A 7,175-nucleotide genomic window follows, 5' to 3' on the forward strand; every position below is an offset into this window, starting at 1 on the left:
AGAGAGGGAGGGGCGAGAGGGAGGAGCGGCAGGGGAGGGAAAGGAGGGAGGAGGGAAAAGAGGGAAGAGAGGGAGGAGCAGGTGGAGCCCCGCGCGCCCCCGCGCGGTCACCGACAAGGAAGCCGCTCTTGCCCGGGGATGAGGGAGACTGGGGATGAGGGAGAACAGGGGTACAAGGGAACCCGGGCATGAGGGAGCTCAGAGATGATGGAAGACCTGAGGGAGCCTGCGGATGAGGATAGAGCAGGTGGATGAGGGAGAGCAGGGGAATGAGGGAAGAGCAGGGAGATGAGAGAGATCAGGGGAATAGGTGAGCCCGGGAGAATGAGGATGACAAGGGGGATGAGAGAGAGCAGGGGGATGCGGGAGCCTGGGGATAAGGGAGCCCAAGGGATGAGGGAGCCCAGGGGGTTGAGAGGAGACCGAGAGTGAGGGAACCTGTGGCTGAGGGGAGACCAGGAGGATGAGAGCGCCTGGGGATGAGGGAGGATGAGGGGAGCCTGACTGAAATGTACAAGCCGTCAGGAAGCATCCAACACAGTTTTTCTGGTCTTCGTCTCAGTTCAGCGAAAGAAAGGCTGGAGTGGAGGGGATGGTTATTTATCCCTGCTACTCCCTTGCCCTTGGCAGCCGCTGGCTCAGGGACCGGGGTGTTCGGTCGTGCATCTCAGTGTGGTTACCCCTGTAAATGCAGCGTTTTTAGAGTACAGCGTTCTCAGGACCAGAGCAACAGGAATGGCACGAGGCCTCTGCTGTCTCGGCAGGGTCTGCATTTCTGAGAGATGAATTGCATTTATGCAATCCTACAGGTTCCCACTTTGTCCTGCCAGCCCTCTCCATCCCTACTACCAGTATTGTATGATGAATAAAGAATCCAACATCGTTTGAAATATCCTCTCCTGTGCCAGTGCAAGCTGTTGATTTTTTCTATCCTTCCTCCTCTGTCAGTCTCTGCCTGGTTCCCACACAGGGGATGAGAATATACTGCTCTGTCTTGAGAGCATCTTGGGCTCCCATGTGTGTGTGGTGGTTTCTGTCTGTGTATAGAGTAACTAAACTGACCGATTTGCCCTTTTCCTTTTCTCCTTGGTATTTAAAGTTATCACTCAGAGGGTGAATTTGGTTCTCTGTTCTCTCTGCCAGTGCCAGTCCATCGGCACAGGTCTTTCTCCAGAGATACACAAAGTTTATTTTCCATATAAACTGTAACTGCTGCCAAAGGACAAATGTGTTCCATGTAGGCAGGACATCCAGATTTCGTTCCTGAATCCAGAACAAATCCATGTAACCAGGACCCTGAGCCTATTTTTGATTTTTTTTTCTTTTTCTTAACTGAGAAGGGCCAAAACATAGAAAGGTATTTCACGGACATTATAACAGCAGGGGGCTCTGCTGGGTATAGTAACAGTATCCAGTAAATCAATTAATGAATGTACACGAGAGCTCACAAAGGTCTTTGTCAATATCCTGCTTTTCTTTGTATAGCAAATAAAGTAGTCAGGGATAACTGACCAGCTATTCCAATACAAACAAAAATATTTCCCTTATTGAATGCAAACAAGCTAGACAACTGATTACTAATATTTTCCAAATAGGCATATATTTTTCTTGTTATTCTAATTTATTAACGCATTAGTTTTGAGTTCCTAAAGTCCAAGGCTATTTTCTTTTACAAAACTCCAGAGGTTTCATCCACTACTGAGATAAAAACAACAAATACATTTTTAAGGGTACAGGTACATTCTCTACTAAGAGGGTCAATGTGTGGCACTTTGCAAGACCAAACCTCATTTAAAATGTGATTTACACCTGACACATCAGCTTCCTGCCCACTGCAGTATTTTGGTGTGAAACTATAATTTCATAAGAAAAAAAAAAAAAGAAAACCAAATATGTTAAATTCACATATCTAAGCCACATCAGAGTGTGAGAGGGAAGACCTTGCTGTTACTTTCCTGGTCACCCCCCCAGGCCATTTGGAAGCCTCTCCTGTAGCAGCGTCCCCTGAGAGGGCTGGCAGTCTCCTTGCCAAGGTGCTGACAATTCTCAGCAAATTGAGAAATTAAATTCCTAACATGCTGTGCAACTTTGTGTCAGAGAGGTTATAAAGCACTTCCCAGTTAAGTAACAACATCCTAATTAGGAAGCTATATTCAGTGGGGGGTTATTTTTTCCACAGTCAAAGCACTGTCTAGAGAATTCTTAAGTTATATCTAACATACAAGAGTAGAATGTATGAAAGAAAAATTAAATACAATAGGAAGAGCTAGGTGACAATATTTGCAATGTTACCGTGAAGGAACTGAAGTTGTAATGTGACCATATTCAACTGGTAACAAGAAAGTACCATAGAAAAATAAATGCACTATGCAGACAAGTTTTCATCCTATTTTCTATGATTTTGGTTTTGGCAATTTTGATAATCACAACAGCTTGTAATACTTAGTAATCTTAGTGTGCTTCTCATCAGCAGATTTCAGGGTAGCTGTAATATGAGTACCCTCTGAGTTCTTTCATAGGGAATAAAAGTGGTGCCTAATAAGTCCTTTGAGATCCCATTACTCTAAACTTGGGCAAGAACAACATTTAAGTGGTACAATTGTTGGCTTTGTTCTCCAAGTACAGCTAAATATTGAGTGTTTCCCAATTACAAAGCGTTTTTTAATTTACAGTGTTGTTGCACATCAATGCCTTTTGGTTTCAGGAAGTCACGTCCAGGCTGCCTTCCTGTCCCAGCTCAGCCTGGCCCTCAGAGCTGGCCTGAGAAAAAGGACCATGGTCCCTGTGTAGGGAAGTCCTCCAGCTTCCCCCAGCACAGTGAGACTGCTGGATACCTCACACAGCTATCACATGAGTCAGCACAGGGTCTCACCACATCCCCAGCCTCTGGGGAACCAGGGCCCACTCGTGCTGTGGGTCACTGCAGCACTTCCACCTCTGCAACTGGAAGTCAGCACCACTTGGCCCCCACCATCCATCAGACAGAGTGGAGCCAAAGTCAAGCCTGCCTCAGTAAACAACATTTTACAGTTTTTGGGAAGTTACATTTTTTTCTATACCTTTACTGTGCCTGCTTTTGTAATCAGAAAGGAACATTTTAATTTCTGTCTCCTGAATTTTAGTAAGTTGCTGTGTTAGGAATGGGGAGGGAAATTCCTTGAGCTTTACCATTCAATCACTTGATTTTCCTTGATTCTTAAAGCAATGTGAACTTTTCCATATACTTTCTAATAATGAGTTACACATCACTGAAATCCTCTAGGGGTGAACACTTGCTGGGAAGATCCCACCCCTACTAAAGCTGAAGCACAACCTACAAAATTAGTCTTATGTCCCAGGTTAACTCTGTTTCTTTAAAAAAGATTTATTTACTTTGGGAGGCAAGTCAGCTTCAGATGAGAATTTTAAAAGAAGTTTTTATTAAAATATTTATAAGTTAAATTCTTTGATGCCAGTAGCAGTTAACATTCCATTAAGAAAAAAAAAGGCATAGAACATTTTATTCTCACATTTCAGGCCTTTTTCTTGGGAAAATATATTAAAATCCACATGGTATTCAGAACAGCTCAGTTTCAACAAGAAAAATCATTTTCACCAAAAGACTGACATTACTTTCATAGAGCACCTTTTAAATTAATTATTATGAAGAGAATTCAATAGACTATTTTACACATTTCATTTGAGTTTGAGTTTTTTTGGTTAGAGGTTGGGCTTTTTTCTTGGCTTATCATGAGATAATGAGAGCTGTTAAACATTAAGATACAAAGTCACTGAAATGGCACTTTTTTCAAAGACTGCATTGAGCTTTGGACTAGATCTTAAATATTCATGCTCTTTTGGAAGAACAGTAGCAACAGTAATTCCTCTGAAGATGTACCTTATGTTCTAAACTGTTACCATGAACAGTATTCCACAGGAAACAACCACATTTGTACACCACAGAATATAGAGAGCTCTGCTCTTTTTGTCCACCCAAGCCTACTTTTCGTAATGTGCTTTCCATTTGCTTGGTGTCCTCATATATTCCTGAATATCATTAACACCACTTTGGCAATTAAGAGCAGTTCTCTATCCAGTGTCTTCATTTAAATGAAACAGCAGAACAAAAATGAATGCTTAGTTGGCGTTATTGTAATCATGGGGCAGGCACCAGGCAGTTATTGATGGAAAGCAGCTTATTGCAGGTTTGTCAAAACAGAAAGATGTGACAGCAGCTGTTAGTCTGTTTATCACATTTTTTCTCCAAGATTCTATCTACCCTTCTATGTAATTATGCATTTACTGCTGTTATGTATCTCTAACTTGGCACCATGAACATGAAATTCATTATTTTAACTTCTTATAACTGCAAGGAAACCATCCCGTGTCTTTATGACTAAAGATGGACTGCAACATGGAAACTAAGGAACTGCTCTTGGGAAGCAATACTGTCCACCTGCTATGTCTGCCTTGTCTGAAACTTCTCATATGATTTGCGTGGAACACATGAACTGCTGATCAGCCAAACTGACCCCCACAGGCCAGCTTGTAGCACCAAACATCCTCTCTGAAGGGCTCATGTGAGCCTGTATTTGTGTGTGTTATCAGCAGTTCAACCCAGGGGCAGGGGGAGAGAGAAAGGAAGATTTCCGCAAGGAAATACAAAAGATACTTCATCCTTAACAGGTCATTGCACAAGATTTTTCAAAAGTACACTGACTAATTTCCCACCTCACAATGGAAGTTTTCTTTTCCTCATGTGATACGTAGACATGCCAAGAAAGTGGCATTCATAAAACCAGTGACACTGACATTGAAGCAGAACCCCAGCTCTCCTGAACTCACCAGAAGCTTTGCTGATAACTTCAAGCAGCAACGATTTAAGAACAACTTTGTCTTAATATTGCAAGTTCATCATAAACTATTTCTTTTCAGGAAAATAGCTATATTAAAATTACATGTGAAGATACATTTACCATGAGTAGAGAGAGATACTTTTCTATAACACAAAGACCACTTCAAATTGCATTTGACATGGAAAGGCTTTGTTTCATCCCATGTATTTTCTGTGTGCAGTTCTAAACTTAGGAAACTAATCAGACTACCGAGTTTCAGGTTTGCAGATATTCATTCCACTGTTTCACTAAAAACGCTTGTTTTGAGTTGTGCAACACACGTTTGGAGGTGTCCAGCCTCAGTCCAACCCTGCTGGGCTGTTACACACTAACCAGCAGCGTTACAGAGTTTGCCAGCGAGGGCTGAGGTCTTGATTGGATTGTCACTGGAGGCAGAACGGGAGATGTCCCACAGTCTGGTGGTGGGGGATCAACCAAAGACAGGGTGGCAGTGCTGGCTGCACACTTTGTGCTGCGCCAGCTGTTTCTGGGGGGTGGATCAGGGGTGGGACAGCAGCGTGAGGACCAAGAGCAAAGGTTAATGCGTGTTCTTCCCCCAGCAAAATCAGTGGTTCCAAATCCTCTGTACTTTGATTTTTAATAGTCTGGGTAGCATTTCAACCATGATTCCTAGTGAACCATGAAACACACTTGAATTAAGATATCTGGGAAGTCAGCTTGTATACAATGAATATAAATATTAGAATTTAAAACAATTTGAATATTCAGGTAATCTGATTAAAGCTTACATTAAAATCAGATCTGATTTTGGTTTTCTGATCAGTCCAACCTTGACATGTCTTACCACAGCTTGAAATATTTTCTTCTGAACTGCTTTTTATCAAATATGGAGAAAAGGCACCATGACACTGTTTGTTAATTATCAATCAAAATGCCAGATTCAGAGAACACTCAGCTTTCCAGAGAAGCAACTGACGACAACTTTAAAAGTAAAGTGTCAAAACAAACAGGCTCCAAAACTTCACATTTCAAAAGTTGAAAAGCTTTAAAATATGGGGGAAAAAAATCAGTCTGAGAGAGATGCAGACTGCAATGACCCGAAACAACTACTGCAGCTGCAAATAAACAAAAGTGGACTTCTTGGAACTTGAATTTCTAACACAGAGTGCTCTATTGGCTCATTTTGAGGGCAGAATTTTGGAGGGAGGACAAGCAGGGCCAGAAACGCTCCACGTGGCCTTCACAAGCTGAACAGTAAACAAGAAAAAGCCCTTAGTACAATCAGTACAATGACTGGAAACACAAAACAAATGAGTTCTCCACACCAGCTCAAGAGTGTTCCTTCAGCACAAAAAACATCCCATCTCTGTTACTGTGTTAACCATGTATTGACTAACATTCTCAAGCAGCAATTATTTTTTAAATTAGCACAGAGCAAGTGCTAAAATAGTGCACTTGAAAAAGAAAATGGATTAGAGGAAATTAATTACAAAACTAAACACTATGGCAAGCAGAAGCTTGTTAGAAGAAATGGTAAAGACATAAGACATAATTGTATGGGATGAAATAAAACCAAGCACAGCAAAAGCAGCTTCCTTGCTCTTCATCAGCTGAGGAGAGATACCAAAACAACAGAAGAGAACCCAAGTCTCAAAACATCTAATTTAGGCACCTAAAATTAGGAAGCTGGTTTCCCATGTTCTCTCTCAGTCAGTGGAGAAAGAGAAAGTGAAAAGGTTCTACAAAAACAATTCACAAATAAGGCTGATTTATAGCCCAGGCTCTTACTCAGGGAGGTAACATTAGGTCATAGGAATATTCCTGACTGAAAGATCCCTTATTCCACCCTCTGAGCACGAACAAGGAGTCTCTTCTGGGCACCCAGGACGAGTAAAAAGAGCCTCCTCCTCCCCACAGGCAGCAAGGAGAAGGCATTTACCTCTCTCCCCTGAATTCTGCCGCTGTTGTATTACATGGCAGATCTCCAGTCATTTGCTATGAAAGCTGAACTGAACCCGAGAGATAAAAAAACATTTTCATCATCTGGAAACAATGAGGAAACTGTGAGAGAGGACCGACTTGTTTCTGCGGGAGGGAAGGATCAGGAGCAAATGCTGTCCTGGCAGGGCGACAGGGAGAGGGATGAGGCTGCTGCCCGCCCGCTCCCCGCTCCTCGCTCGCCCTCCAGCAGCCCCGCAACAGGTGACCCACTCGCAGACCCTGCCGCGTACACCGCGTTGCGTGTCTAACGTTGGGCGAGGCTGGGAAATGGGCGCAGGGGGCCTTTTCCCCCACGGACAGATGAGCATCAGCGCGGGCAGGGTCAGACTCCTCACCCCG

This window comes from Pithys albifrons, chromosome 12, assembly GCF_047495875.1.
Source record: "Pithys albifrons albifrons isolate INPA30051 chromosome 12, PitAlb_v1, whole genome shotgun sequence".
NCBI classification, from domain to species: Eukaryota; Metazoa; Chordata; class Aves; order Passeriformes; family Thamnophilidae; genus Pithys; species Pithys albifrons.